Genomic DNA, 11,022 nt, shown 5'->3' with positions numbered 1-11,022 from the left:
CACGTCTTCGCATTACGCGTGCGATGCTCTCAGGTGCGATGCTCTCTCATGTATTCGCACGGCACGCGTAATGCGAAGACGTGTGATTGTTTCCCACCTGCGGCAAGTTGCTTTTTCATCCTCTTTCATCGCCATTAATTTATCATTTCTCTAACCCAAGCCAGCAAAGGAGCACGTCGGCCCCGCGACAGCTTCGACAGAGGAAGAGAGCGCGTACGCCACAGACAACCGACGCGATCAACGGAAACTCGAAGCTTCGACAACGTACGCGAAGGTTACGGTATCGAGAGAGAGATGAGAGAGAGGGCGCGCGCGGAAACACCCTCTCGGACCCCGACATACGGCGAGCAGAGGGAGAGGATAAGGGGGACAGCTCGAGCGTGCGCCTACGGATGAATCACCATCCTCCTCGAAGGCGTTTAAGCGGCCGCGGCCGAGAACCCGAAAAATGCCTAGAAGATTCCCAGGCTTTGTTCATGCTATGGGAACACGACTCAGGCAGAAAGTTCGAGAAATGCCGGTGAAGGCGATAAAAGCGCCGTGCAGGAATCAGTGTAGGTAATCAGACCGCGCCGGTGAAGAGATTTGACGCGTAGACCGACCGTCTTCAGAAGAAAGGGATTCCCCGGCAAGCTAGCCGACGAGTTACTCGAGCGTCTGCATTTCCGGAGCAAGTCCCTTCATCGAGACTTGCCTTGAGTTTCGCCGAGGACGCCTGGCTCAGTACCAGCACGGGTGAATTCGAGCGGACACTTGGTATTCCTATTCATTCTGTACCGTACGTGTTGAACTCTTGGTGCTTGTCGATCATTATTTTCGAGAATTTTGTTAACACCTGTCTGAATTACATTGTGATGTGCCTCGCCGAAGTGTGCATGTGTGTATGAACCCGCCTTATTTGAAGAATATATTTTGTTCAGTTTCGACAACTCTGGGCTCTGACTCAGTCTTTGGACCACAACCGGCGTTCGCTGGCGCACCAGCAGGCCTCTTATAAGTGTCTGTGCTTTAGTGGGGTTATTTTCGGAAGCTGATAAAACGGCTTTGGAAGTTGGCCCGGCGCTAGCGCCTCGTTCACGAGGTGTGTGACATTAATATATATATCATCATCATCAGCCTGGTTATGCCCACTGCAGGGCAAAGGCCTCTCCCATACTTCTCCAACTACCCCGGTCATGTACTAATTGTGGCCATGTTGTTCCGGCAAACTTCTTAATCTCATCCGCCCACCTAGCTTTCTGCCGCCCTCTGCTGCGCTTTCCTTGCCTTGGAATCCATTCCGTAACTCTTAATGACCATCGCTTATCTTCCCTTCTCATTACGTGTCCTGCCCATGCCCATTTCTTTTTCTTGATTTCAACTAAGATATCATTAACTCGCATTTGTTCCCTCACCCAATCTGCTCTTTTCTTATCCCTTAACGTTACACCTATCATTCTTCTTTCCATAGCTCGTTGCGTCGTCCTCAATTTAAGTAGAACCCTTTTCGTAAGCCTCCAGGTTTCTGCCTCGTACGTGAGTACTGGTAAGACACAGCTGTTATAAACTTTTCTCTTGAGGGATAATGGCAACCTGCTGTTCAGGATCTGAGAATGCTTGCCAAACGCACCCCAGCCCATTCTTATTCTTCTGATAATTTCAGTCTCAATATATATATATATATATATATATATATATATATATATATATATATATATGTGTGTGTGTGTGTGTGTGTGTGTGTGTGTGTGTGTGTGTGTGTGTGTGTGTGTGTGTGTGTGTGTGTGTGTGTTTAGATGAGATTAAGAAGTTTGCAGGGACGACATGGCCACAATTAGTACATGACCGGGTAGTTGGAGAAGTATGGGAGAGGCCTTTGCCCTGCAGTGGGCGTAACCAGGCTGATGATGATGATGATGGTGATGATTATGATATTTAGACTATACAGACATTTTTATAAGAAGGCAATGAGTGTAGCGAACGTGGCGTTCTTTGAGAAAAGCTTCTAGGTGAAGCGGACATATTTTGCCTCTAATAACGTGGATTTCAGAACACTAATTAACAGAATTTGTCAACTAACGTTTAGTTAGAGCCTCGGGGACAGTTGCTTATATTCTACGGAAGCCGCTTTATTCTGAAACCTTTCAGAGAGAAAAAAACGACGCACCCAATGGTGATGTTACGTATCTATGAAGAACACAGTCATAAACATTGCTCACACTAATTTCCCCATAAGCCCGAGGTCGCAGGATCATATCCCGACCGCGGCGACTGCATTTCGATGGAGCCGAAATGCGAAGGTTTGGCACAACCCATCTCACGACGACTGTCGACGATTACGCGTTTAGCAATTGAACCTATATAGCGACGCGACGTATTGCCACCATCGAAACGAGTTATTTACGAGGCGTGTGCTGGAGCGGGGCTTCTCTTTCGCGCTTCCCTAAGAACACTCGGCGCCATCTAGCCACGCCACCGCGAAGCATGCGCGTGTCCTCCGAAATGCATGGCGCGCCGTCGCTTGCGAACGCTGAGAAATGCGGCATGCGGCAACCGGGCTCCCCTCTCGCGCTTCTTTCTGGACACGCTGCGCCATCTAGTGGCGCTTTCGAGAAATCCACACATGGCCTCCGAGACGAGAGGGCAACGTGAGAAGGCGAGGAAATGTTCGCTAATACTAGGCACGACAGTGGTTGCGGACAGTCTGGACAAATTTGAGTTCAAGGTACGGTATGGTACGCTTCCGCTATTTCTGAAAAAATATAATAAACACTGTGAAATGTTGTGACGCGGACAACTGACGCACGGCGTGCAGAGGCAAAGCCATATAAAAAGCACCGTATAGCGTTTAGGAGACACTACGGAACCGTTTCCACGTCAAATCAGCGCTTCTGTGCCCGCCGAGGTAGGTTTGCGGCTATAGCGTTGCTCGAGGTAGCGGGTTCGATGCCGACCGTGGCAGCCGCATATCGACGGGGCCGAAATAAAAAAAAAAAAACGTTCGTATACTTGGACATAGGTGCACGTTAAAGAGCCCCAGGGGGTCAAAATTAATCCGGAGTCCGCCACTACGGCGTGCCTGATAATCCGATTGTGGTTTTGACACGTGCAGCCCCATAATTCAATTAAAGTTTAACACTTCTGCCACGATCCGATGTGCCGTGTGAGGCAATGGCAAATGCTAACCTTCTCGGAGGTTATGAATAATGACGCACAACAACGCTTCAGGCAAACACGTCTCGCTGTGTGTTCTGTGTACTACGCAGACAAACAGCAGTGGTGCACGTAAGGTATCACGTTTAGCATCCACTCACCACTCTCGTATTGGACTAAACGCTGAAGAAATTAAACATTCCCCGCCAACATCACCGTTAATTATCGTCAATTAAAGCAAACACCACAGAAAGCTTCGCTTACATCAATTCCCATATGCAGCTGTTTACTATACTACCACCACAGTGCGTGGCAAGCGCATGATTTCTACTTTTTTCTTTTTTGAAGTTAACCCTATTTTCCCGTCAAGACGAAAGCGAACCAGCCTGGACACTTGCCAAAGCATGCCGAGTGAACAGTCTCAAACTTTGAGTGAACAGTTTCAAGTGAACACTTTCTGTTCCGCGACAGTGTCCTGTAGCACAGAGAGGAGAAATAAGAGATTGATGAAGACGAAGGTGAGCACAGTTATGAACAGTGCTCACGGTACTAGCCATTTTTGAGGTAACAACACCAACTATGGCTGATTTGGAGGCAGTTAAGTTTCAGTACAACCTCCTGCTTTACTTCTGATTCCTGTTAAGATCGCATCTAATTTGAGATATTCATAATCTAATTTCGAAGCTCAATGCAGGCACTATCGAAACCAAATACGCCCGGCTGCTACATCAGCCGGAAGCACCCTGTGACGCAGTGTGCGACGAAGATTTGATGATTTTCCATGTCGCGGCAAATGCTGATACGGCTTGTCACGTCAGGTGATGGCCTTGGGCACAACGCACCGCATCAGCATCTGCCGCGACGTTCAGTTTCAAACTATAGGTCGCGCTTCTCGCCACGATGCGTTTCCGCCTGATATGATTGCGGGGCGGCATTTCTTGCACTCCCGGCGTGAACGGTTTCGATGGTGCCTGGATTGAGCGCTGAAATTCGATTATGAAGATCTCGAATTAGATGTGCTTTTCAAGATTTCTTCCTTTCTTTTGTATTTAAATCCTCTATCAATTAAAGGGAGTAGCCGGCGCCGTCTAACAAGCACCAACATCTTGCATACAGTTTAAAAATATATATATTGCATAGTAGAGGACTTATTGGTGAGCCCTCAGGAGTTCCAATTGGAGGCGCAATTTACGCCTCGCTTGCGCTAAATGTGGAAACGATAGTTCGGCGTTTGAAGAAATATTTTTTTAACTGATGGCAAGCGTTTTGGGAACAGTTATGAGGTCTCAAAAACTTCAATACTGGAAGATGCAAAACGATGCCGAAGGTACTTTTGAAATCAAGAGATATCAGTAAAGCGTGCAGCTTTTTACCTTTAATTTCACCAAGTGTTTTACGGAAAGCGTATAAGGCGAGAAGCGCACTCTTCCCATGTCCAAAACCAAATAGTTTAGGATGGAATAAATTATCGGAGCGTAAAAAAAATATCTGCGGGAATTTAAAGGTCGTTCTAAAATTTTGCCAGAGATGGAATTCATTATATTAGGTGGGTATGATAAGAGTGATTTGGTTGGTCGGTTAGACTTTGCTACAAAAATAACGCTACATTTTCGCTGACAAATAGGGGAGTGCATTACAGATTCGAACAAGAATAATTAAATATGAAAAAAAAGAAATGTCGATTGCTTACGAAAAATAATCTTCAACGAGTGAAGAGTGAGCTTCTGAGCAGAGTGGATGTTACGCAAGGCTGTTCGATATCCCCAATGGTGAAAGCCGCGTCGTTGGTCGAATTGTGGTCCGCCATTAATTGCCAGAGCGAGTGCAATAATCATCACCAGTGGATCTACATAAGTTAGTGCGGTTAACAATTCAGCAGAGTGTAAAAAAAAAAAAAAACACTTGTTATGAAACCACCGTTCGAAAGTGGAGCGATGGACGATGAGGTTGCATGGCGTCCTGTTTTCCGAAATGAGATTTGTAATGGGAGGCCGAATGTATTTCGCTGGCTTCGCGGTGTGTAAAGCCGCTTCGAGGACGACGTTTTAGCAAGATCAATGTGCACATCATAACTGGCAAAGGTATCGTAGTATTGAGATGTGTGAAAGTCTCCGAGTTGGGTTTCCGTTGCTTTTAGAAAACGCCTATGCATTGACCTGTTGCGTTCGCGTTCATTCGTTAAATGTGGCGTCCTCTAGGAACTGCTTTCGCCTGGTCGCGGAACAATTGATCGAAAATTAGCTTTACGCAAGCGTTCGGAATTCGTAAAGAATTCGTAAAGAATTTTTTTAATAAAAGAAATCTGGAGCTTCTTTTGGCTGAAGGGAAACTTTTTAAAAACTAATTGGAAACAATTAGAATTGTAGGGCAATTTACAAAGCTTATCTGTGTGATCCCAATTTTGCAAGGAATTTTAGTTGAGGCTTGTTTTGACATAGAAGAGATAATTGAAATGCATGATGGTGATCGTCAGAGTTTCGGAATCGCTAACGAGAGCAAGAGATGCGAATGTGTCATCCATCTAGCTGGGAGCAACCTGCAATTGAAAGGTAGGTTAGGATGGAGGGATTATTGAGAACTACGAGATCATTGGCGGAGATAAATCGTGATAACTATGAACCACGCATGTCTCCGTCAACCGGGACCCAAAGTTAATGTTTCGCATTGAAGTCGCCAGCGATGTTTACAAATGAGTACATAACGTGAGCGATGCAAACTCGGGATTTCGTCGAGCAATGGCTCAAGTGGAGCATATGAGGCGGTGCATAAACTGCGAAGGTGACAAAACGTTAAACTGGGAGTCACGAACTTCGCTGCTACTACCAGTTAATTCTGAGGTGCGAAATATAAATATGTCGCACCCATTAACGGGTGCTAACCAGCCAGTGACATTGCGCGCAGTGAGCGTTACTAGATTCTAGTAGCAACCTATTCTAGTAACGTTGACGTATAGTTGAGTCAGCCAATGAGGTCACTGTGGCGAGCAATATGGCTGTTACAGAGGTTCCGGTAGTATACATGCTCGGTGCAATGAATTGACACAAAAGACGTCGTCTACTTTCATCAGCACAGCGGCCCTGCACGATCGTAGAATTTTAGCAAATATGACCCTGGGCTGAACCTGCCATCCAACCGGTTCGGAACGGTTCATCCAGGAAGTTCCAGTTCGGTTCCAAGATGGCGGAAGACGTATCGACTCCGTTCCGTTTCGGCTGAAAATAACGACTCAATTCCGGTTCGGTTCGACACCCACACACGACACGAATCCACGTACGCACACGCACACACACGCAAAAACAAACAAAAGTCCAAACAAACAAACAAACAAACAAACAAACAAACAAACAATATGACTGCTTGTTACTAGACTCATTCCACCCCGTGCAATCGGAAGCACGTGCAAATGACAGCCTCGACTTACTAAGCCGCACTAAGAATGTCAACGCGAACGAAAGCCCGGTATCTTGGCGCTAAGCCCCGATAGACGTGCAACTGCGGTAGTGCATTCGTATATACGCTGTTCTGAGATGGGGCAAAAATCAATTCGTCCGTTGCCTGCTGAAGAAAGACCGACATCTATTTGTAAAAAAAAAGAAAAAAGAAAAAAAACGAGGTGCAGTTAGTTTGACATCATCGGAGCAGCGTTGGTGTACTTTACAAAAAGAAAGAGAAGAAAGAGAGAAAAAAAAAAGAATAGGACTCGAGCAGTACAGTCTGGCAAGGTCACATGTTACACTCACAGAAAATGACAACGCGCCGAGTGCGGCCGATTTCAGAAAGTACAGGAGTGTGCACGGAACTGTCGAGCGCGTAGTAACATTTTTCTTGAGGGGAACCAATCTCGTGCCGCCAGGTGGAGGGCGCTTCCCAAGTGCTTTCATAGTGTTTTGCTGCTTACTACATACGCCAGTGGGAGGCACTGCTCGCAAGCGAGGATCGGGGGAGCCAATTGGCCCTCCTGGACCAAACTCAGCGAGAGGCAAGAGCCAGTGGAGCACTGGATTCAGGGCCCCACGCAGACCTGCCATAACTCCGATTAACTGCTCAATAAAGTTTTTTTTTCTCTCTCTACGCGAGGAGGCGCTTGTCATTTTATAAAGCGCTTAGCAAGCTTTGTGTACTAACCGCGATTTCTTGTGGCTCACCATTTTTGCGGGCCGGTCCCAAGATAGCATAGCCTAACAAAGCCGTAAAAACTGCACGGCGGAATAAGGAACGTTCTCGAATTTTTCCCTCGTGACAGCGTTTGTCCTTGAGACGCCGCGCCTCTGGTCGAAGACGCCGACGCTGTCACTTGAGATGTTGCAACGTTGCTTCTACACAAGATACTGTGGCAAACGTCATATGTGTGTGTGTCAACTTTATTTAATATCCTGGAAATTGAATGGCCTGGGTCTAGGAGGCGCCGGGGGCAGCAGAGAGACCTTGTCTGTCGGTAGCTTCCTGGGCTTGCTGGATGGCCCAAGGTTGTTCCTGAAGATCTGAGCTAGTCAGTGTGGCTTTCCACTGTGCCCCTATAGTTCGTCCGGGGCACTGCAGTTCTCATCTGAACGATTTCGCAATCTAAAAGTATATGCTCTTGGGTGGCTCCTCTATGATCACATGATTTACATCTGGCATCAGGGCATAACTCCGGAAACATGCGGTTAACGTGTACTGGGTTCGTGCAAGTTCTTGTTTGAAGGCGCCTCCAGTCAACCGCCTGGAACCTGTCCAATTTTCGGCTAGGAGGTGAATATATACACCTCGACTTTCCATAGAATTGGGTAATGTCACTGAATGCGAAAAGTCTATCCCTATCCTTCCGTTCCATCTCGTCCACTGCCAGAGCACCCTCTAATCGGACGCGGTTAACGAGTCCTCGTGCAACACAATGGGCAGACTCGTTAAGGTTGGGCTTGGCGGCGGATTCGCACTTTGTATGGGCTGGGAACCAGATGATTGCCTTGTCATAAAATTCCTCAGATGATACGACTTTGGCTTTACTGTTCAGAATTCTCACAGCTTCAACTGACATCCGTCCTGCGGCCGTAATTTCGTACAGCCGATTGAGAGTCGCCAATAACGTATTTGGGGGAAGCGATAGCCAGAGCGATGGCAACCTCCTCCGCAACTTCAGATGCACTGGTTTTGATTGAGCACGTGTGTACGCTTTCTCGTATTGTATTAATCGCTACTGCTGTAAATGCTTGGTGATTTGAATACTTCGCGGCGCACACGAATAGCGCTTCCTCGTCATTGCCATAGTGTTTGAGTACAGCTTGAGCTCTGCTTGTTCACCTACCCTGATTGAATTCCGGGTGCATATTTTGGGGGAAATTTGGGATTTCAATTCTGCTCCTGAACTCTCTGGCCAACGTAGCCTCGGGTCCTTGCTGGTTATGGTCATTTATTCGTAATTTATCGAGTATACTTCTGCCAGTCCGTGTGCTGGCTAGCCTTTCCAACTGAGCTCTGCTGAGCTTCAATAAATTCTTCTAAAGTGTTATGCATGACCAGCTGCAATAATCTCTCACTACTGGTGGTTTCGGGCAAGCCTATGGCCTGCTTAAAAGCGTTCCTTATGAGCGCATTGATTTTGTCCTTTTCTGCCTTGTACCAGTTAAGGTAAGCAGCTACGTCAACGATGTGGCTTATAGCAAAAAAATGAACGAGCCTAACAATGCTAGCCTCCTTCAGTCCCTCCTGATCAGCCTAATGGCGTTAGTGACCTTGGTCACGACCTTTCTGAGAGTTTCGCCATTAGTTCCCTTCGACTCAATGCTGAGTCCCAGGACTGTAATTTTCTTTAACGATGGGGCCCATTTCGGTGCCCACGAGGTGGATGCCTCATGGCGTCATGCTTATGCCATTACTGCGGCTGCCGTGTGCGGACGCAGCCATATATAAGAAACGCGCACAGCACTCTTCTTTAGTTTCATTCTTCTTTTTTATAAGCAGCGTCATTATAGATAGAGAGATAATAAATATCTTTATTATGTGCATGCAGCTTTGGAGAGGCGTCGTCATTCCAGAATGCCTTGAGCTCGGGCCGCGTCCTGCAGGGCCCTCGATCACAATGAGCCGCTGCTGATCCTCGAGGTCGGAGCTGGCCAAGGCTCTCTCCCAAAGCTCGTTGGCGTGGCAAGAGTTCGGAGGATTTAGTGGTGCCGGTCTGCGATCGTGCCTAAGGAACCCGGGTTCTCCGCAGAAGCGGCATTGCGGGGAAATTTGCGCAGCGGCTGTGAGGTGATTTCTGTTCGGGTGGGCCGGGGATGTATCGGCTTGAAGAGCTCGGAGGAATCTCTCCTACTCTCTAGGTAGTGACTTGTGTGGGGGAGGGTATGTTCAGCGGGTTAGCTTGTAATGTTGTGTAATGTATTGGTACGACACTAGAAGATGCATGAGCTCAGACTTGGATTCCTCCGGGTCGGCTCGGCGGGTCAAATCTTGTGCTTGGTGATCTTATGCCTTATTGCCACACGACGCCAGCATATTTTGCTACCTGTGATGGCATCCTGAAGATGTTATTAATGACGCCAGGTTCGACATCTCGAGACCAACTTTAGTGCGAAATTAAAATGCCCAATATTCCTACTTGCTAAGCGTCTCGCAAGAGAATGAATGAATAAATAAATAAATTAAATAAATAAATAGAGAAAAGGTGCAGGTATTGTGATCCTATCGACAGCGGCAGAATAACTGTGCTCTGCCGATGAAGTAAAACCACAACCATTTTCGATAGTTCTTATCCCCTCCACAAAGCAGTACGTTGACTGATTGAGCCCAAGCCGAGAAAAGCGCAGTACCAGTTGTCTTCTGCTTCTGCGGGCAAGTGCTAAGGATGAAAAACAAAGAAAGAATGTCTCAATCTTTAATGATAAGCTGCGAGTAAATGGGAAGCTTTTCATGTGGGCCGAAGACGCTCAAACCAGAATGAAGGTTCCTTTCTTTCATGGAACTTCTGAAATGAACTGACCTGTATACGATCCTCTAGTAATCGACTTAAAATTATTAACATAAATGCGCGTAGTAACGTTAACATATCAACAAAACTAGAAGCCATACTCTTAGATTACGATCCCCATGTTGTCGTTATCACGGAGACCTGGCTTCATGACGCCACTGATGACGTTGTTTTTCCGCCCTCATATCAGGTTTTTCACAGTGACCGTCTCACGGAGGCGGCGGCGTTGCTGTGTTGATAAAATACGCCATTCGAACATCACTGCTAGGTCAGCTAGATGATCACGAAAGTGTTACTTTGAAATTGTTCTGTTCAGGGCGCACTTTATTGTTGTCTGTTGACAGAACACCGAATGCACCACCCCGATTTCTGAAGAATTACGCGATCATTTAGGGTCATTTTCTTGTAAAGAAGTAATCATTGTTGGCGGTATTAATTTACCATCTGTCGACTGGCACTATCCATCTTCAAATACAGATCTGTGTTCAGCTGTTGTATCCTTGCTTGATATGCTTAATCTGAATGTGCAACAAGTAGCAACAGAGCCTACACGAGTTCGTGGTGCATCCTCTTCAATCCTCGATCTTGTTTTTGTTACTCGAACAATTGAAGAATATACAATCTCTGTGAATCCCAGTATTTCTGATCATGCAATGGTGTTGTTATCGTGAAGCCTTGAAAAAAAGATTGTATCAATTGCTCCTTCTGAAATAGTTTCTGTAAAGAAGTTTTCTCGTGCCAGGGATGAGAGCGTCCTGGATTACCTTGAAATAAATTCAGCCGCTTTCAAGGTTCGGATGTTAATGTACTTTGGAATCAATTTAAAGAGATATGCACTTACTGTCTCGATAACTTCGTACCAAAGAAAACTAAGAAAATAAAATCTAATCCCTGGATAACATGAGAGGTCTTACATCAGAAAAGAAAACTTAAGCGCCCTAAAA

Source organism: Dermacentor andersoni, chromosome 3 (assembly GCF_023375885.2).
Source record: "Dermacentor andersoni chromosome 3, qqDerAnde1_hic_scaffold, whole genome shotgun sequence".
Classification (NCBI taxonomy): Eukaryota; Metazoa; Arthropoda; class Arachnida; order Ixodida; family Ixodidae; genus Dermacentor; species Dermacentor andersoni.
Note: the sequence above shows the minus strand (reverse complement) of the source record.